The 22,225-nt window shown below is 46.0% G+C and overlaps 1 protein-coding gene across 17 annotated transcripts in view; it reads right to left on the bottom strand.

Annotated features, from left to right (window-relative positions):
• Positions 1–22,225, bottom strand: part of LOC115087704 (cyclic AMP-dependent transcription factor ATF-7) — a 624,371-nt gene that overhangs the window by 425,547 nt on the left and 176,599 nt on the right. Inside the window, exon 2 of one of the 17 annotated variants that reach the window (XR_003855594.1) lies at positions 20,065–20,222. The exons of 14 other annotated variants lie outside the window; for them this stretch is intronic. The gene's annotated coding sequence lies outside the window, so the exon portion shown is untranslated. Of the gene's footprint in view, positions 1–19,376; positions 19,429–20,064; positions 20,223–22,225 lie in introns of those variants that run through there. 2 more of the 17 variants (XR_003855595.1, XR_003855596.1) reach the window with 2 other exon arrangements.

Here is a 22,225-nt window from a genome sequence, read left to right as displayed (position 1 = left end):
TTCATTTTTGAGTTCCTTCAGAACCCTAGGATGCATACCATCCGGTCCAGGTGATTTGCTACTCCAAATGCAGACAACCCCTATTTTTCCATGCAGTTTTCATGCAACTACTGGTCACAGATTCTTCAAATTATATTATCAGAGGAGACTTCAACCAACCTTTGGACCCTTTCTTAAACAAGCAGTCGACCATCAGACCTACTATATTTAAATCCTGCAAAGCCTTACATCACACCTTATGGCTTCCTTCGGACTGTCAGACCCCTGGCAAATAACTCACCCTACAGATAAAGATTTTACATTCTACTCCTTCCCCCATTCATCCTACCTCGAATTGATTACTTTCTTATCTCCCATAAGATGATCCCCTCGATACAATCTGCTACTATCTGCCCAACCCTGATGCTGCAGTGCACTTACATACCGTTTACTCTCACCCATACAAGTGGATCGCCAGTGGCGCTTCAATTAGACTCTGTTGGCTGATCCATCTTTTTTGGAAACCCTCAAGACCAAAATCTCAGAATACTTTTTATATAAACACTCCTGATGTTTCGGAGGCATCGGTGTGGGCGGCATTCAAAGCTACCATAAGGGGCGAAATCATCAGTTTTACTATCAGGCAAAAGAAAACCCAAAAAGCTGCCTTAAACAACCTCCATATGGTAGTCACTCTCCTTGAAAAATCTCATATGGCATCCCCTTCGCCTACTTCTTTAAATAGCCTTCTCAAAGCCCAATACAAGTATAATCAATTATTAAGTATACAAGTGAACTTAAACATGTTCCGGACAATGGCCCTTTATTATGCTGAAAACAATAAATGTGGTCATTATCCTCATATCTCAAGAAATGGAGAAAGAAGCAGCGAGTAGTCAGAGTGCCATCTTCCTCTGGTCAAGTTCTTACTTCCGATGAAGGAATATTACGAGCCTCCCATGAATTCTATGTCAAACTATACTAATCGGCGACATCAGTTTCCAGCAATATCATTAGCCAGTTTGGTTTTTTTTTTTTCGGACCTCCCTCCCCCTTCCCTCACAGATCATCGTTGGACAACCCTATCTCTCCAGAAGAAATAAACATTGCTATCTCAGCCCTCTCTAGAGGGAAGGCACCTGGGCTAGACGGCTTTAACTCTGATTTTTATCATGCCTTTAAGAAAGATCTCACTCCACATCTGCATGTATTTCTCCTCAATGTTATCTCAACCTATTGTGGCCTCCGCCTTTACCGAAGCTTGTATAGTAGTGCTTCCAAAGCCAGGCAGGGATGACACATGTGTATCCAATTACAGACCCATCTCATTACTGAACACGGATTACAAAATTTTTGCAAAAGGTACGGCTACTAGGCTGTCCCAGATTAGGTGTTCCCTAATATATTCTGACCAGTTGGGATTTATCAAGAATCTACTCATTGCCAATAACACCCGCTTCTTTTGCATATTCAAGAATAAGCCCTCCTAGCTACTGTGCCAGTTGTGGCCCTCTCCCTAGATGCGGAAAAAGCTTTCGATTGGGTGGAATGGAATATTTTATTTGACACACTCTGATGGTTTGGTTTTGGCCCCCATTTTGTGTCCTCGGTTCAGTTCTTATACCAATCCCCGTCGGAATTCCTATATATTAATAATCGTGTCAATTCCTTTTCCTTGTTCAGAGGCACACGATAAGGCTGCCCCCTCTCATCATTGTTGTTTAACCTGGCTTTGGAACTATTACTGCTGGCTATTAGGCAAGAGAACGCCATAGGAGGAGTCATCATAGTACCAGAAACCTATAAACTGTCTGCCAACGCAGATGATGATTTTTTTTTAGCCAACCCCGAGTTGTCGCTTTCCCATTTATTTGCTTTAATATCCTTATACTCTTAATATCTCTGGCTATTAAATTAACTGGCATAAAACGGAGATGCTCCCATTAAACTTCTTAGAGGCCCTGACTGATCTCTCTCGCTATCCCATACAAAAGGTGACTCAAGGCCTTAAGTATTTAGGAATACAATTTGACACAGATATTTTGACAACGATCACTCAATGTGAATTATCCGTATTCCAAATGTTGCGAGATACCTCCCCCTACAATGGTCTCTCTCCTCTGCATCTAACTTGGTGAGGGAGACTCGACACCATCAAAATGGTTCTTGCACCTCAGGTAAACTACGTGCTCTCCATGACCTCCATTTTTTTCTCTAGGGATTTCTACCAGCAAGTGGACAGGCTTTTAACATGCTTCCCGTGGCGCAACAAGGCCCCTCGTATTGCCTTATCTAAACTAAAAGCAGTTAAGAAGGGTGGTGGTGGTAACTTTCCAGATTTTTATCTATACCATAAGGCATTCATGTTGCAACAAGGTTACCACCTTTACGCACACTGTTTTGCATTGACCTACCATCCCCGATGGCTGCCTATTGAAGAACTCCTTCTCCCTTACCCACCTGAAAGTTTTCCAGGCATGTCGCTTATTCCCACACATGCCTCTAACTCTACCTTGCGGTCTTTACACTGGGCTTTCTTAGAGTTTGATCAAAATTGCCCATCCAACACTTCCCCATGGAGGGCCTCCAGATTTACCCCATTGTGGCATAATCCCATGATAGTGGTGGGAGGCCACTCTCTCAATTGGCCAGTCTGGCAATGTAAAGGAAGCTGGCTTCTCTCATCTGTAATGCATGAAGACACCCTGCTCTCTTTTGCCACACTAAAAGAGAAGTTTGTTTGCCTACATCTCAGTTTTATGCCTGGTTACAACTCCGTAGTGTGCTATGAGCTATATCTATACCTAATCTATCCAGTGATAATTCACCATTGTTACTTAGCATTTATCAGGAATATGGATCTCTAGGTCATCTTGCCTCTAGACTCTATAAACTTCTTAAACCCTTCTCTCCTTTGCAGTCTTTGCAAGGGTGGTGGGGCCACTTGGCAATAGTGATCATAACATGATCAAATTTAAACTAATAACTGGAAGGGGGACAACAAGCAAATCTACAGCTCTAACACTAAACTTTCAAAAGGGAAACTGATAAAATGAGGAAAATAGAAAAAAACTGAAAGGTGCAGCTGCAAAGGTTAAAAGTGTTCAACAGGCATGGACATTGTTTAAAAATACAATCCTAGAGGCACAGTCCAGATGTATTCCATGCATTAAGAAAGGTGGAAGGAAGGCAAAATGATTACCATCATGGTTAAAAGGTGAGGTGAAAGAGGCTATTTTAGCCAAAAAAAAGTCCTTCAAAAATTGGAAGAAGGATCCATCTGAAGAAAATAGGATAATTTGACAATGCTTATATAAATGATCTGGAAAGGAATACGACTAGTGAGGTTATCAAATTTGCGGATGATACAAAATTATTCAGAGAAGTTAATTCACAAGCAGATTGTGATACATTACAGGAGGACCTTGCAAGACTGGAAGATTGGGCATCCAAATGGCAGATGAAATTTAATGTGGACAAGTGCAAGGTGATGCACATAGGGAAAAATAACCCTTGCTGTAGTTACACGATGTTAGGTTCCATATTAGGAACTACCACCCAGGAAAAAGATCTAGGCATCATAGTGGATAATTCTGTAAAACAGTCGGCTCAGTGTGCTGCAGCAGTCAAAAAAGCAAACAGAATGTTAGGAATTATTAGGAAGGGAATGCTTGATAAAACGGAAAATGTCATAATGCCTCTGTATCTCTCCATGGTGAGACCACACCTTGAACACTATGTACAATTATGGTCGGCACATCTCAAAAAAGATATATAGTTGCGATGGAGAAGGTACAGAGAAGGGCAACCAAAATGATAAAGGGGATGGAACAGTTCCCCTATGAGGAAAGGCTGAAGAGGTTAGGGCTGTTCAGCTTGGAGAAGAGACGACTGAGGTGGGATATGATAGAGGTCTTTAAGATCATAAGAGGTCTTGAATGAGTACATGTGAATCGGTTACTTACACTTTCAAATAATAGAAGGACTAGGGGGCATTCCATGAAGTTAGCAAGTAGCACATTTAAGACTAATTGGAGAAAATACTTTTTCACTCAACGCACAATTAAGATCTGGAATTTGTTGCCAGAGGATGTGGTTAGCGCAGTTAGTGTAGCTGTGTTCAAAAAAGGTTTGGATAAGTTATTGGAGGAGAAGTCCATTAACTGCTATTAATCAAGTTTACTTAGGGAATAGCCACTGCTATTAATTGCATCAGTAGCATGGGATCTTTTGGTGTTTGGGCAATTGCTAGGCTCTTGTGCCTGGTTTGGTCTCTGTTGGAAACAGGATGCTGGGCTTGATGGACCCTTTGTCTGACCCAGCATGGCAATTTCCTATGTTCTTATACGTTGTGGCTATCATAATTTACTGACTTGTCAAGTACAGTGAAATGGGAATATTTGTCCGCATCTCACTATCTTCCAGTCTAACCCAGACCTTTTTTGTGTCCCATAGAGCAGTGTGGACTCCATGGAAATTGCACCGAGCAGGCTTACTTAATTCGCAAGCCTGTTGGTCCTGCTCAGCTACTGAGAGCTACCTTGTCGCATATGCTATTTTTCTGCCCCAAGGTGTACACTTTTTGGCAACAAATTTGGGTTACCATTTCAACAATAGTGGACCTCTCCCAACGCATATCCTACTATATAGTTATTCTCCGTGGAGCAACTCCATCCTCGGGCTTCCACCTCCACATCTCAAATTACTGGATTTTTTTTTTTTTTTTTTTACTAACAGTAGCCTTACATAACATTCTAGCTAACTGGAAGCATAGTGACCTATCTGCCCATTAATGGAGGAATTCCATATGTTTGTACAGTAAGTATGAGAAGGCAATGGCAGTTAAATTTAATCGACTGTCATCATGGGCACAGGTGTGGAAGCTGCTTGAGATGTATATTGATTCACTGTAATAACTGTATATGCTTCAGTCTGCAGCCAGCTTACTCTTTGCTCTCTCTTTCTTTCTTTTTTGGTTACTTTGCTCTCTTTTCTTTCTCTACTTTATAGGTATTTACTGTTTTCCTTTTTAATGCTAGAATTTGTGCACCTTGATACAATTTATGTACCTCTGTATTGAAACTTTCAATAAAAAGAGTTAAAACAAAAAAAAAAGTTAAAGAAAAAAATCTGAAAAAAAAAAAAGGAGTTTGTGTGGCATGAGGACCTGTTACTGAATACTACTATCCATTCCACAGGTGAAAAAAACTACAGACGGAGGGCTGCTTGGTTCAGTGCCTACCTTCATGCATGCAAAACATTCTAGCTTCCCAGCCAACAAAATGACACACTGTACATGGCATTGGGAGATGACATCACCCCAAATGTAGGACTCTTCATCCCACTGGTCCATTGCTTGGGATTTACATTTCCAACTGGCCTTTTCTCAAAGCTTCAAAAAATACATTAAGACAAATCCAGGAAAATTGACACTTAATATGTAGCATCAATACAAGTCACAAAACTCATGACTATATTTATCAGAATATTTATTATCTGTTATGTAGAAATAAGATGCAGACTGACTGCTAGTTTGCCCCTGTTCTTTTGGACCTCCAGCTTAATCAGAATCTACCTGTATTGACCTACACCATCATGAGTCTTCATTAACATCTAAGGTCTGGCTCATTTTATAAACCTCCCCTTGCCAAACTAGCCCAGCCATTGCAGCAACAGCCCTAGATTATGGGGGCTATAGGCCATAGCTTTTTCCAGAAATCCAGAGTCTGGTGTCACTGTGGTGTGATAAACAGCCCCTAATAGCCCATGGAGCAGAAACAAAGCTTGGGAATGGAACCCTAGTGTTCCATATGGCAGTGCACAGCACTAAGTGAACTAGCCCATTTTGGTTTCTCTCTCCCACCTGATTTGTAATCTTTGCCTTGGCATGCAGTCTATTCAGTTTCCTCTGTCCCCAGTATAGCAGAGTTGCTTACCTGTAACAGGTGTTCTCACAGGACAGCAGGATGTTAGTCCTCACATATGGGTGACATCATCAGGATGGAGCCCAATCATGGAACACTTTTGTCAAAGTTCCTAGAACTTTGACTGGCACCTATTGGGCATGCCCAGCAATGCACTGACCCTGCATCCAGCAGAGGTCCCCCTTCAGTCTCGTTATATAGCAAAAAGTACGTGCAAAAAATAAAATAAGAAAACGTAAACGAACCCAACTCCGTGGGGTGGGTTTCGTGAGGACTAACATCCTGCTGTCTTGTGAGAACACCTGTTACAGGTAAGCAACTCTGCTTTTTCACAGGACAAGCAGGATGGTAGTCCTCACATATAGCAAAATTGCTTACCTTGTAATAGGTGTTATCCCAGGACAGCAGGATGTAGTCCTCACATATGGGTGACGTCATCCACGGAGCCCTTAAGCGGGAAAAACTTCTGGCAAGTTTCTAGAAGCTTTTAACTGGCTGCCTGAGGCTACTGAGCATGCCCGGCATGCCATGATATTCCCTGCCACAGGGGTCTCACTCCAGTCTTGTATGTAGCAATAAGCGTCAGCAAATAAAATAATAAAGTCTGAGGCCCAACTCCGCGGGGTTGCGGGTGGGTTTCGTGAGGACTACATCCTGCTGTCCTGGGATAACACCTATTACAAGGTAAGCAATTTTGCTTTATCCCAGGACAAGCAGGATGCTAGTCCTCACATATGGGTAATTAGCAAGCTAGAGGCTGAGTCATTGTCCATGGAGGTAGCAGTGATGCTTTGTTGAAGAAAATGAGTCAGCCGAAGATCACAGCAGAGTGGATGTAGAAGGAGTTGGGATTAAACTGGAAACAAGTTCTTTAAGACAGATTGTCCATAGGCTGAATCCTGTCGTCCTTCCTTGTCCAAACAGTAATGAGCTGCAAAGGTGTGAAGGGAACTCCATGTTGCTGCTTTACAAATGTCAATGATTGGTACTGAACGAAAATGTGCTACTGAGGTTGACATTGCTCGTACTGAATGTGCCTTTACTCGCCCTTGGAGAGGAAGGCCTGCTTTGTCATAGCAAAATTGTATGCAGGCTGCCAACCAATTGGAGAGAGTATGTTTCCCCACTGCTTTACCTGGCTTATTTGGGTCATAAGAGACAAAAAGCTGATTGGATTTTCTGAGGGACGTAGTGCGATTCAAATAATAGGACAACGCACGTTTACAGTCCAAAGTGTGTAAAGCTCTTTCGCCTTGATGAGAGTGAGGCTTTGGAAAGAATGTGGGTAGAACTATAGTTTGATTTAAGTGGAATTCCGTAACTACCTTAGGAAGGAATTTTGGATGTGTTCGGAGAACCACTCTGTCATGGAGAAACTTTGTATAAGGTTCATATGTGACAAGTGCTTGTAATTCACTAACCCTCCTAGCTGATGTAATGGCTATGAGGAAAATAGTTTTCCATGTGAGAAATTTAAGTTCACAGGTATCTATGGGTTCAAAAGGAGAACGCATTAAACCTGTTAAGACCAGATTTAGGTCCCATTGTGTAGCTGGGGGCCGAATTGGTGGTTTAAGTTGAGTTAGACCTCTCATGAATCTACTGACGAGAGGTTGTGTGGAGATAGGTGCATCTCCTATCTTGTTATGATAAGCTGAGATTGCACTCAAATGTACTCTGATTGACGATGTCTGAAGACCAGAGTCGAAGAGGTAGTACAGATAATCTAGAAGAGTAGTTGTGGGGCAAGTGAAAGGATCTGTATTGTTTTGCTTGCACCAGGACGTAAATCGTTTCCATTTGAAAGAATAATTCTTTCTTGTGGAAGGTTTGCGGGAAGCTATAAGTACTTGAGAAACATTAGTTGAGAGATTAAGTGATTGCAAGATCAAGCTTTCAACATCCATGCTGTCAAGGATAGGGATTGAAGGTTGGGATGGCGCAACCGGCCCTGATCCTGAGTGATGAGAGTGGGAGCTACTCCCAGGCGTATTGGATCCTTGATTGACAGGTCTAGCAGTGTGGGAAACCATACTTGTCGAGGCCAATATGGGGCTATGAGAATCATGGACCCCTTGTCCTGCTGTAGCTTCACCAGCGTTTTGGTGATAAGCGGTACTGGAGGATATGCATATAGTAGGCCTGAGTTCCAAGGGCGAGCAAAGGCGTCCTTGGCCGGTTGGTTCTTCTGTTTGTGCAGAGAACAGAAGTTGTCCACTTTGTGGTTCAGATGTGAAGCAAAGAGGTCTGTTGTTGGTTGTCCCCAACGTTGGAATATTTTGGTCGCAATGGAGGGATTCAGAGACCATTCGTGTGGTTGGAACTGGCGACTGAGTCGGTCTGCTAGTACATTTTGAATCCCTGCTAGATAAGTGGCCTGTAGGAACATGGAGTGGTTCAAGGCCCAGTCCCAAATCTGTGCCGCTTCCTGACAAAGGAGATACGAGCCCGTACCTCCCTGTTTGTTGATGTACCACATGGCTACAGTATTGTCTGTCTGGATTAGCACAGTCTTGTGTGAAAGACAGTCTTTGAACGCATGCAGCGCATAGCGTATAGCTCGAAGTTCCAGAAAATTGATTTGATAAGTGGCTTCGAGTTTTGTCCAAGTTCCTTGCGTTTGGAAAGAGTTCACATGAGCTCCCCATCCCAAGGTGGATGCATCTGTAGTTAATGTTATCTGAGGGATCGGTTTTTGGAAGGGTAGGCCCTTGCGCAAATTGTCCTTGAGTATCCACCATTGTAGCGATGAGCGTAGTTGGTGGGTTACTTGGATGCGAGAGTGAAGTGGTTGAATGGCTTGGATCCATTGTGAGTGAAGAGTCCATTGGGTTAGTCGCATGGCAAGTCTTGCCATCGGAGTAACATGAACCGTTGAAGCCATGTGGCCTAGTAAGATGAGAAACTGATGAGCTGTCACTTGTGGTTGTATGGACATGGAGTACGCCAACCGGGACAGTGTTTGCGCACGATCTTCTGGAAGAAAAGCCTGTGCAAGGTTTGTGTCTAATTCTGCTCCTATGTATTGTAGCAGATGAGACGGGTGGAGGTGGGATTTTTGATAGTTTATAAGAAAACCCAGTCTGTGAAGTAACTGTATCGTGTAACGTAGAGAAGTTAGTGCTCCTTGGTGTGACTGGCTTTTTATCAGCCAATCGTCTAGGTAAGGGAAGACATGAACACCTTGTTTGTGCAAATGTCCTGCTATTACTGCTAGGCATTTGGTGAATACTCTGGGAGCTGAGGCGAGGCCGAATGGTAGGACTCTGTATTGAAAATGCTGGTGTCCCACCTTGAATCTTAGGTACTTGCGATGAGGTGGGAATATAGGTATGTGAGTATAAGCATCTTGGAGATCCAGAGAACAAAGCCAATCCCCCCTTTGTATGAGAGGAAGTATGGTGCCTAATGATACCATTCTGATTTTTTCTTTCTTTAGAAATTTGTTGAGATTTCTGAGATCTAGGATGGGACGAAGTCCTCCGGTTTTCTTTGGAATGAGGAAATATCGGGAATAGAATCCTCTTCCCTTCTGTGAGTGTGGTACGTGTTCCACAGCTTTTGCTTTCAGAAGAGTAGATAATTCCATTTGTAATTGAGGAATGTGTTCGAGACAGGAGTTTTGTGGTGGAAACTCCTGCGGGGGAGCTGTGAAGTCCAGGTGGTAACCCTGATGAACTATGGATAAGACCCATTGATCTGTGGTGATGCTTTCCCATTCGTTGTAAAATTGGGAAATCCTTCCCCCTACTGGTAAATTTGGAAAGGGGTTTGGTTGGCTCTGTTCTCCGGGACTGCTTTCAAAAGCCAGAGGTGGAAGCTGTTTGGGGCGGAGGCTGCGGCCTTGCAGCTCTCTGCTGTCTTTGCTGAGGCCGTTGTTGAGGCCTTGTAGAGCGTGGTCTAGAGGTCTGAGGGTAATATCTCCTCGGCCTGTAGAAAGGCCGTCTGGTGTCTCTACGCGGCGGCCTGCGGGCAGGGTGAGTTGAAGGATCATGGGACAAAGTGGAGAGCTGCTTTAACGTTTCAGAGTGCTCTCTAAGCTGTGTTACTGCATCTTGCACCTTTGTTCCGAACAAGTTGTCACCTTGGCAAGGCAAGTCCACTAGTTTATCCTGGACTTCTGGACGTAAGTCTGAAGCCTTCAACCAGGCCCATCTACGTGCACTGATGCCTGATGCTGCAGTTCTGGAAGAAGTCTCAAACGCATCATATGCCGCTCGCACCTCATGTTTGCCCGCATCCAGACCCTTCTGCACAATCTGTTGTGCTGCCTCCTGCTGTTGTTGAGGTAGAGATGGGAGAAACTCCTCAATCTGTTTCCACAGATTTCTTTGATGCTGTGTCATATACAGTTGGTACGCAGCAATCTTAGAATTCAGCATCGCTCCCTGGTAAATCTTACGTCCCATAAGGTCTAGGAATCTGTTATCTTTTCCTGGAGGGATAGAGGCGTGCGTTCTAGACCTGCGTGACTTCTTTTGCGCAGATTCCACAACTAATGAGGTGTGTGGCAGTTGTGGCTTCTCGAACCCTGGGGCTGCTTGGACTAAATACGTAGAGTCCACTCTACGATTTACTCCAGGTGTTGTACACGGGTGCTCCCAAATCCTTTGTTGAAGCTGCAGCAGCACTTCATGTACTGGGATAGCCAGGTTATGTTTTGTGGGATCTACAAATTGTAGTATCTCCAGTGTCTGCTGTCTTTCATCCTTCTCCGCTTGGAGCTGAAAAGGGATGGACTCTGACATCTCTTGGATGAAGGAAGCAAAGGATAAATCCTCAGGAGGGGATTGTTTCTTGGCCTGAGGCGGAGTACCTTCTGATAAAAAATCTTCTGAAGAGTGCTCCGATTGTGTATCTGACCATGTATCTGTTGGTGGCTGGTATGAATCATGGTCCAGCCTTTTTGATGGTGATATCCCAGATGGTCCTTGTAAAGGATCTTGGGTGTCCTGTGCACCATCACTGGCATCACTTTCCTCCTCAGGTTGTGAAGGCAAGGAAGCTAAAAGATCCTGATATCTTTTTGTAAGCATTGCATGCAGTCTTCTCTCAGAAGAAACTTCTGGAGCCTGCAGGGATATGTGCTTAGACTTTCCTGATGCCTTTTTCCCCTGCCCTGGAGCTCTGGACGGAGCTAGGGTGTAATGTGGTGTTATTTGTGCAGCAGTAGAAAGTGCTGTAGTTAGAAAAGAGAACATTGAAATGGGAATCAATGAGGAGATAGGCCTGGAAGCCATTGTGGACATCGAGGTTTGTAAAACAGTCGATTCCATCGATGGCTCTGACAGTTGTATCGACGATGAAGCTGTAGGAATCATTGGATCAGCCGGTATCGCTGAAGAGCAGCAGGCCGCCTCCATCGGCATAGAAAACGCTGTAGAAAGCGCTGCAGTCGTCCTCGCTATCGAGATCGACGATGGCACCGGCATCGAGATCGATGATGGCACCGGCATCGATATCGAGGAGGGCATCGACTCGATAGTCGGCATCGACTGAATTATCGGCATCGGCCCGATGGCCGGCATCGACTGAGAAGTCGGCATCGACCCTAGGGCCGGCATCGGCGATGTCGCCGGCATGCTTTCTTTAAGGGCATCAGTGACAATTTTCTTAATCAAAGCAGTTAAGTCCGTCACGGAAGTCGATGGTATCGATTCCTCTGTAGGCGTTACGGAGGTCGATGACAATTTCCGCTGTTTGGATACCGGTTCCTCCGGCGGTGGCAATGGAGGAATCGAGTGATGTCTACGGTGCTTATGCTTTGTGCGAACCTCAGACACGGATTTTGACGATGCCACGGATGGTGTTGGCGATGAAGCGTCCCCCGAACCTTCTGGGATTCTCGTCTTTAGAAGTATCTTCTTCGATAAGCCTACCGGTGAAGATTTAGTCGATGACGAAGGCGACGGCGATGCCCGGATTTGAAAAATCTGAGCCATTTTTTCATGGCGAAGTTTCCTACCTTTCACCGTCATTTCTTGACACTGGGCACAAGAGGCGATGTCATGGTCTCCACCCAAACAGCGCACGCACTCGACGTGCGGGTCCGTGATCGACATAGTCCGGTTGCAGGCCGGACATTTTTTGAATCCGGAAGTTTTCTCCGTCGACATCCGTCGATTTCGGATTCCTTTTTGTCAAAAAAGAGTATAATGTTTGTCACCAGCCGGTGACAAACCGAGCGAGACCCATAAAGGGTAAAAAGTTGAAAATTAAAGTTAGTCGTTGTGAGGTAACTCACGGGGCTCCTGGAAACCGCGATGCAGCTAGCAGCGCGGAAAAAAGAAGACTGGAGTGAGACCCCTGTGGCAGGGAATATCATGGCATGCCGGGCATGCTCAGTAGCCTCAGGCAGCCAGTTAAAAGCTTCTAGAAACTTGCCAGAAGTTTTTCCCGCTTAAGGGCTCCGTGGATGACGTCACCCATATGTGAGGACTAGCATCCTGCTTGTCCTGGGATAAGAGTGAGTACAGAGCCGAGGATGCCCAAGTAAAGCACCAAATGTACCCAAAGATGTGCAACAGGCACAACAACAGGGGTGGATCCTGAAATCCTGAATGGGTTGGTGGAAGGATGTTTGGAAGTTAAACAGAAAACAAATTGCATAGAACGATTGGCCAAAGATGGAATCCTGTGTGCCAGCCTTATCTAAGCAATAATGGGCTGCGAACGTATGGAGAGAACTCCAGGTAGCAGCCTTACAAATATCAGGAAGCGGCACCGGAGGTGCGCTACTGACGTTGCCATGCCCCTGACAGATTGTGCCTTTACATGGTCTTGTAGCAGAATGCCTGCTTGCTGGTAGCAAAAAGAAATGCATTCCGCCAACCAGGAGGAGAGTGTGTGCTTTCCTACAGGATTTCCCAATTTGATGGTATCAAAAGAAGCAAACAACTGAGTAGATTTCCTATGGGCCGACGTGCAGTCCAGATAGAAAGCTAGAGCATGTTTGCAGTCCAAAGAATACAGAGCCTGTTCTCCTGTGATCAAATGGGGCCTGGGAAAAAGGTAGGTAGGATAATAGATTGGTTAATATGAAATTCCAATACTACCTTCGGCAAAAATTTAGGGTGAGTGCGGAGCACTACCCTGTCATCCAGAATTTTAGTGTAAGGCGGGTAACTAATGCCTGTAATTCACTAACTCTGTGAGCGGACGTGATCGCCAGCAGAAAAACTACCTTCCCGGTGAGATAGCGGAGATCATAGGAGCGGAGAAGCTCAAACGGAGATTTCACGAGCCGTCCCAAAACCACATTAAGGTCCCAAGCAGGGGCAGGAGGGTGTAGTGGAGGTTTTAAATGGAGCAAGTCTCTCATGAAACGTGATACTAAGGGTTGAGTTGAAATGGAGACATTTCCTACATCCTTATGGTACGCAGACACTGCACTAACATGCACCCTGATAGAGGAAGTTTTTAGATCTAACTGACAGGTGCCAGAGGTAGTCTAGGAACCTTGCAGTGGAACAAGTGAAGGGGTCTATGGACACTGAAGTGCACCAGACTGTAAACCTCTTCCATTTACAGTGATAAGACCTTCTCGTTGAAGGCTTTTGTGAAGCCACTAGGACTCGGGGTACAGACTCTGAAAGGTTAAGAGGTTGGAGTATTAACCTTTCAACATCCAGGCCGTCAGAGACAGCTTGGAGGTTGGGGTGATGGAGATACCCTTCGTTCTAAGTGATTAGAAGGGGATACTTCCCCAGAGGAATGTGTCGGTGCACTGATAGGCCTTGGAGGATTGGAAACCACACCTGGCATGGCCAATGGGGAGCTATCAGAATCATTAATCCTTTGACCTGCCAGAGCTTCACGAGAGAGTCTTTGAAATGAGAGGAAGTGGAGGATATACATAAAGGAGACTGCCGGCCCAGGAGAGGGCGAAGGCATCTCTTGGCTGCGAGTGGTGACTCCGAATGAGAGAGCAGAAGTAGTCTACTTTGTGGTTGTGTACTGACGCAAAGAGGTCTATGCAAGGGTAACCCCAATGGTGAAATATCACGTCTGCTACCATGGGGTTGAGAGACCACTCGTGCGGATGGAAAGTGCGACTCAGCTTGTCCGCCATCACATTGTCCACTCCCAGTAAGTAGGTTGCTTTGAGGCACATCGAGCGGAAAAGGGCCCATGCCCATATCTGTGCAGCTTCCTGACACAAGAGGTAGATGCCCGTTCCCCCTTGTGTGTTGATGTACCACATCGCAACCTGATTGTCTGTTTGAATCAGGATGGCTGTTTGATAGGCAATCCTGAGAGGCCTTGAGGGCATATCTGATCGCCCATAGCTCCAGGAAATTTATCTGGTGTTTGGCTTCCTCTGGAGACCAGGTTCCCTGAGTCTGCAGGTCGCCTACATGTGCACCCCACCCAAGGTTGGATGCGTCTGTTAAAGTGATTTGAGGATCTGGAGCCTGAAAAGGAAGGCCTTGAATGAGATTGGAGTGGTGCATCCACCAGGCTAGTGACATATGGAGCTGTTTGGTAATGTGGATAATGCTGGACATTGGCTGACAAACTTGAATCCACTGGCATTTTAAGGTCCACTGCATTACTCGCATGGTTAGGTGAGCCATCGGAGTGACATGCACAGAGGACGCCATGTAATCCAACAATATGAGGAAGTGACAAGCAGTTGAAGATACTCAGGACTGAAGCTGATGCGCCAGAGATGTAATGGTGAAAGCACAATCCTGGGGAAGGAAGGCTTTCGCCTGTATAGTGTTTAGATTGGCCCCTATAAAGGATATGGTTTGAGATGGAACTATCTTGGATTTGGGATAGTTGATTAGAAACCCTAAGGAAATCAGGGTGTTGATAGTGAGATGCAGGTAAAGTGTGCCCTGCTGAGTCGGAGCCCTTATCAACCAATCGTCAAGATAAGGGTAGACATGGACACCCTGATTCCTGAGGAAGGCTGCGACTACCACCAGGCACTTGGTGAAAACTCTTGGAGCAGACACCAGGCCGAACGGTAGAACACGGTACTGGAAAGGACGAGGGCCAACCAGGAATCACAGGAATTTGCGATGAGATGGTGTGATTGAGATGTGTGTATATGCCTCCTGGAGTTCTAGAGAGCATAGCCAATCTCCTCTTTGCAGAAGAGGAAGTAGAGAGCCCAAGGTTACCATCTTGAATTTTTCTCTGGGCAGAAATTTGTTTAGTGCACGGAGGTCCAGTATCGGGCGTACACCACCTGACTTTTTGATATTAGAAAATACCGGGAATAAAATCCCTTCCCTTGCTGGGAGAGAGGTACCGGTTCTATTGCTTGGGATAGGAGGAGGGATGAGACCTCCTGTTCGAGCAAGGGAGAGTGGTCAGACTTCCCTCACATCAGCCAAGGTGGGGAGTCCACTGGAACACTCAGGAAATTTAGGTGGTAACCTTGGGTGACTACTGCAAGTACTCACTGGTCTATGGTGACTGTGTGCCAAGCACCGTTGAAGTGGCAGTGTTGACCACTGACTGGTATTGATGGAAGAGGAGGTTGACTTACACTCTCTAGGAAGGAGTCAAAACCCTGACGCTGGTCCAGGCTGAGAAGCTGGCTGAGACTTGAGGCAGAGTCTGCCTGGGTTGACCTTTTTGGTAAGGTCTGGAAGGGCGTCCTCTAGAAGTCGGAGGATAAAATTTCCTTGGCTTGTAGGTTGGCCGCTTAGAGTCTCACCTGAAAGTTCTCTTAGAGGCAGAAAGGAACTCAAGACTGCACAGAAGAAAGCTGGCGCAGCATTTCTTGGAGGTCCTTCAACTGCATCACAGTCTCTCGGATCTTTTCCCCGAAGAGATTATCGCCCACACAAGGTAGATCCACCAACCTATCTTGGACTTCTGGTCTTAAGTCCGAGGATTTGAGCCAGGCCCATCTTCGTGCACTAATCCCCGCTACAGACACTCTAGAGGTGTTGCGACAGTCGCTGCTCGACATCCTCACTCCGCTCTCTTTACCTCTGTGGTGACTCCCTCCGGGTCTGATGGACGGCTGGCTACCGCGGCGTCTCCATGCCATCTCCCTCCGGCTTCCCCGGACTGGCTCAACGTTGCAGATCCGCCATGTTGCCTGAAGACTTAGGGCGCGCGCACTCTGACTGAAGTACCAGCAAGGACGCGAACCTCAGGGGCGTCCCCCTGAGATGACGTCATCCGCTTCCAATATTTAAAGGACTCTATTTCGCTATCTAACTAGTTAGCAAGGGGTTGGATGGGAATGTGTCTCTACCTACGGACTACTCCCCCCAAGCTACTCTGCCTCCTCGGACTTACCAGAGGTACCCGCTCCTCGGGGGCCTCGTTCTTTTTCTCTACTTTCAGATTACAGATAGGAACCGGTACTCGTCCTCGAGGGCCCATGTTCCTGGACATTCTGAAGATTCTCTACTGCTTAAAAGCTATCGCTGCTAAAAACAATTGTGAGTTACCATCGCTCTCTCAGAGCTTTCCCTGGAACCAGGTACTCGCTCGAGGGCCTAAACCTTCCAGCACCTGAGCTTCCTTGAGACCTTATGTGAGTTTTGTCATCTAGTTCTGTTCATGAACTCTGTCTACTCTGCCTACTCACTTTTCTACAGTTTCTCAACAGCTCAGCCATCCTGGATCGCTGTTCCAGTACCTGAGGGACTACAGGCCTGCCGGGCATATCAGCTCACTACTGCCACCTCTGGTGGTTTCAAAAACCTTTTAATAATAAGAACTAATGTGTGTGTCTCCATATTCAAGCCTAGCCGGTGGTCCCTCTCGGGATATCCTCCCGGGGGCGTGGTCATCTGCCACCGGCCCAGGGATCCACCCACAACTACATCAGATTGCTAACTCCTTGGCAAGACGATATCTGAGGCACTACAAGATTGTTGACTCCTCCTTCTTTAGGAGCCATCAATAACAGATTGCTAACTCCTATCTGATTGCTCCTCCTATCAGATAGCAGAATACATCAAGAGGCAGTGTCGAAGATATCATAAGCAGCGCAGTCCTCGTGTTTTCCAGCATCCAGACTTTTTTTGAGCCAGAGTATGAAGTTGAGTCTGGCGTTGCTCTGGTAACGAATCAGAGAAGTCCTGGATCCTTTAAAAGAGGTCACTATTATACTGGGTCATGTATAACTGGTCAGAGGCAATGCGAGATATGAGCATGAAGCCATGGAAGACACGCCTGCCAAAAGCATCCAGGGATTTTTGTTCTTTCCCGGGAGGTATGAGGTTTTGAACGTCGTGCCTTCTTCTGGGCTGATTCAACCACCACAGAATGATGATCCAACTGAGACTTCTGGAACCCAGGAGCTGACTGCACTAGATAAGTGGCATCTGTCTTGCGGTTGACAGGTGGGATGGAACATGGGTGTTCCCAGTTTCTTTTCAGGAGATCAAGCAGGATTTCATGAATAGGTATGGACATGATTTCCTTAGGAGCACCTCCAGCATCTTGAGCCTAGAGTCCTCTTCTGTCTGAAGTTGGAAAGGAATGGTTTCAGACATTTCCTTGATGAAATTGATAAGAGACAGATCTTCTGGTGGAGAACATAGTCTTTCATCTGGGGGAGAGGGCTCTGATGGTAAATCATCTGTATCCTGGGTCCAAGGATTATAGGTCTGATCTCCAGCACCTAGTGGGTCCCCAGCAGGGAAAAAGGGTGCTAATTCTGAAGGACCAGGCCTAGGCATCGATGGCATCGGAGGCGGCACTGACGGGACCGGTGACATTGATGGACGAGTATGGTAAAATCCCAGACGGTGGGATGGGAATCTATGTTTCCGCATCATCCGATAATGGAATCGGTGTAGAAGGTACTGGACCCACCGATGCTCTCGGTTCCATCGGAGGCAGGGCACCAATCAATGCATCCGTCTACCCAGAAGCGGTGCGAGCACTACGGGAATCGAATCTGTGACAGGCTCTGGGACCGGTACCGGCGTCGATGGAGGATGGAAGCCCTGAAGTGCTTTACCGATGGCCTCTTGGATCATTCGATCCAATTTCTCGGGGAAGCCTGGGGCATGGAACCCTGGCACCGGTGTAGGAGGCAGCACTGGCATAGCTGGAGGGTCCACCGGTGAAGGTGGAATAACGGATCCCTGCACCACTGAAGGTGGGGGAACGCATCGGTGACCCGTCACAGAAGAGGATGGGACCTTTTCTGGATGGGGCTTCTTTGTCGGTGGCTCTATCGACATCTATGCCGAGGACTTGCCTGGATCGACGGACTGAGCCTTCCAATGCCGTGTCGACGCTTTTCACAATGTTCTCTTCTGTCCTTTTCTGAGAAGGCAAGGAGGCTATCGACACTTTTGGAATTGTCCACACTGGTCAAACAGCAGTGGTGTCCCGGTGCTGGCAAGAGGTCGATGGCACCGGCTCGGATGACGTCAAAGCTATCTATGGAGTCGGGGTTTTTAACTGAAAGAGAAAGTTCATTTTTTCTAAACGGGCCTTACGGCCCTTCGGTGTCATTTGGGCACATTTGGTGCAAGTTAGGGCATCGTGGTCGAACCCCAAACACATAACACAGACCCCATTTGGGTCAGTGATGGACATTGTCCGAGTACAGTCGGGGCACTGACGAAAACCCGACGCCATGGCTTTGACAAAAATTTAGCCGCGGTGCGGTCAATGGCCAGTAGGTCCCGAAGGGATAACTCGACAGGAATAGACCGCAACAAGGGTAAAAGCTTACCTTTCGACCATGGAGTATAGATATTGATAGGGGGACCCCTATGGGGTAGAATGTTTTGGAAAATTTTGAAAGAAGTTCCGTGAGGAAAATTCCTGTGAGAAATCTCAGAGAGCTCCTTAACCCGCGTGCCTACTGTTGCGCGGAAAAGAGAAGACTGAAGGGGGACCCCTGCTGGATGCAGGGTCACTGCATTGCTGGGCATGCCCAGTAGGTGCCAGTCAAAGTTCTAGAAATTTTGACAAAAGTGTTCAGTGATTGGGCTCCATTCTGATGATGTCACCCATATGTGAGGACTACCATCCCACTTGCCCTGTGAGAAATACCATTTCTAAATGGCTGAAGCACCAGAGAGGCCTTTATAGCAATCCAGGACTTTATCCTTTTGTGCACTCTCATCGGAATGCAGCTTTAGTGTAGCTTTCTAGGCCTGTGATTGATATAATATGAACTAGGAACCATCCATGTATAGGACTTCACAGGAACCTTAGCCTCAGTACACCTTCAGTCAAGTAGTTGTTGCCAGAGACAGACCCCTGATTCAATCTACAACTGGCAGCTGTGTAATGCTGCAAAGGCAGCTTCCAGACTAAATGCGCACAACTGTCACAGCAGCATCCTACTTGCAGTATTGCATGCCAGACCATATCAAAGTTCTCATTTTTGTTGAATACCCTGCCTGCTGAAAAATTCTGCTGCTGATGCATTTCTGTGCAATGTGTGCACTAAAAACAGATCCTATACTGTTATTCTTGGCTCTAGCAGTCCCACTGTATGGGTTTGTTGTTTGCCTGAAAATTACTCACTTCCTGAACTGAGATTAATTCATATCATTTTCCTTCTTTTTCAATCTGAAATCTTTGGCTCAGGTTGCTGGATCCATTTAGCTTTTCTATTTGTTACCACATTTTCAAAAGATCTGAAAAAAAACAAAGTTACCAATTGCTTCACATATAGTTATCATGGAAAGGTGAATGTGAGATAGCCATCATTTGTGGTGCAATAAATCCATAAAGTGTGCCATATACTTCTCAGATTCCTCTGAGCTGTAAGAGCTTGTGGCAACAATCCTAAGTCACATTTTTCTCTTAGGGCTCTTAGGGACACGAATGCATTTTTTGTGATTACCCCCAACAAGGTTAGATCTACTTCCCCCCTCCTTTGTAATGCCTAGTGTGATGAAAGCACTGCAGTAGCATCAGTTATCAAAGTCCCCTGTATTTCGGCTCTCGTTTATGCTGCCTTGTTCTTAAGATTATTAATACCACATCTGAAGTTCCCTATTTGTAGCAAGCAAGTCAAAAGCACAAACGTCTGGATAATATTTTAAATATGCTAAGAAGTTTTTAGGAAAGTGAAGACACTGGCTCAACAAATCTACAACCAAGTAAGGGAAAGTCAGAGATTTTCAATTTATTTATTTATTTTTAAATACTTCCCCTTCAGAAAAACAAAACTGACCATTTAAAACAATTCTAACAGCTGAATACTTACCAACATCTTTTGTTATTCCAGTTCTGGGACATCATACAGTTCTGACCTACATCATTGCCTTATTCCTTGGCTGAGTCTCTACAAATAACTGCAAACGCATCTCAGTCCTGATCTTCAGCAATAGCTGCACCACTGCAGAAGACTACACAAGATCTGATCTGCAAAACATATAGCATGCACACGTGTAGGGCTCAGTATCTGAACTGTTAGTACACCTCCTTCCTGCACTGCAGTACCTCCCTGTTCCAGTATTGAGAGCTCCTCCACTGCCCCGACACACACAGCTTTACTAATATACCCCAATACTGCCCTGCAGAACTTCAAACTATTGCAGGTGCAAAGCACTGCCAATCCTGCCCTGCAGTACCCCATGCTATTCCAGGTACGAGATTTATATATACAGCTCTGTTAATGCATCTAAATCCTGCCCAGCAGCATCCCTTGCTATTCTAGAACTGAGGTTCATACAGCATGGTCAACTTAGTTCACTGGCAACATATTTAAAATTGTCACATCAGAAAGGACACGTGATGTGGTAGCCGGAAGGCAGCGTTTCTTCCAGGCTCCAGCTTTGCCCCACCAATCGCGTACAATCCATGGGGAAAAACGAATTGAAAAAGCACTAAAAACGAGCAGGGGACAGAGTACATGTCAGCGATTTCAACTCGGGGACAGCCGCGGTCCTTGATGACAGCACGGAGCGTGAAAAAGGGAAAAGAGAAAGAGCTGGTCTCAGAGGACAAGATGGCAGCCGTGACGAACGGTGAGTCTCCCTCCCCCACTCACAGCTAACGATCGAAGAAATAAAATTAGCTATCCGAGAAGCTTTGGATGAAAAGTTGACGCTGCTTACCTTGCAGCTGGGGGAGGTGAGAGAGACTCACTAGCAGCGATCCCTCCTAGGCTGGAGAATGCAGAGACCAGGATCTCCGAGCTGGAGGAGTCTGTGGGGCACACACGTGTCAGAATGAGGCAGGAGATAAGAGCATACAGGCCCTGCAGGCCAAGGTAGAAGAGCTGGAAATAGGGCTCGTCGAGATAACTTAAGATTTTGGGCTTTCCAGAAGAAATAGAGGAGGCAGTCTCTGTGTGCTCTATTAGAATCCTGGCTCCCAGAGGTGCTTGCCTTGCCTCATCTGCAGGGGATGCTGACTGTGGAGCGTGCTCACAGGCTGGGAGCAAGAACCCTCGGTGGGGGGGAAGGCCCAGACTGGTAATAGCAAAGATTTTAAACTCCGCACATAAGCAGAGCTTTGGAGAGCATCCCGAAAACAAAGAGACCTGCGTTATAAGGAACACACCATCAGGATTTTTCAAGATTTTTCAGCGGCTGTATCCAAGGCAAGGCGTGCTTTTTCACCTCTCTGCTCCAAGTTGCATAAGCAGGGAACTAAATTTGCACTACTCTTCCCGGCGCATTTACGGATCTGGGCCCAGGATTCGGTTCAAACTTTCACTACAGTGGACTCTGCAAAATGTTTCATGGACTCATTGCTTACTTAATACTCTGCAGTTTTGTTTTTTTTTCTCTCTTCTTTATTTTTACAATAAAATGTACTGATGTAGGGCAGCAGTGGGATGCAGGGAGTGACTGTATCAGAACCTGGGTGCCTTAACTCAGAGTGGGAGATTATGGTGGTACTCGCTTAGAGAATACAGATATTTGGATTTACAAGTCTCCAGTGGGAGGTATTAGAATGAACCCAGAAATAGGGTTAGCTGCCAGCATTGGATTCCTAAGAGCACAGCACCCGGCGGGACATTTCAAATATTTCTTAATTTTTTTCTTTGGAATTTCCCTTTGAATGACTGGAGACTCCCTGGACCTGTGACCAGTACTTGGGCTATAACTTGACTATGTTATGATAACTTTCTGGCGGGATGTTTTAATCTCAAGACTGATCATCACACTTGCGCAAGGCCCCAGGGTTTGTTCTAACATTTGGAGTTCGGGTCGGCTGTGAGAGAGGTCACTCTTGTGGACGCTGGGGGCTTAGATCCGCTGGAATTGAACAGAGGGGTGTGAACACCAAGTGAAACGCTGCAGCAGGACCCTTCGCAGATCCAGCAGATGGTGCAGCCAGAGTTCCTTACTGACATTTTTATATGGTGTACACTCTATATTAAAAGATTTCTCATAAAAATGGGTTGGGCTGTGGGG

This window comes from Rhinatrema bivittatum, chromosome 3, assembly GCF_901001135.1.
Source record: "Rhinatrema bivittatum chromosome 3, aRhiBiv1.1, whole genome shotgun sequence".
Taxonomy (NCBI): Eukaryota; Metazoa; Chordata; class Amphibia; order Gymnophiona; family Rhinatrematidae; genus Rhinatrema; species Rhinatrema bivittatum.
Note: the sequence above shows the minus strand (reverse complement) of the source record. Positions and strands in the feature narration are given on the sequence as shown.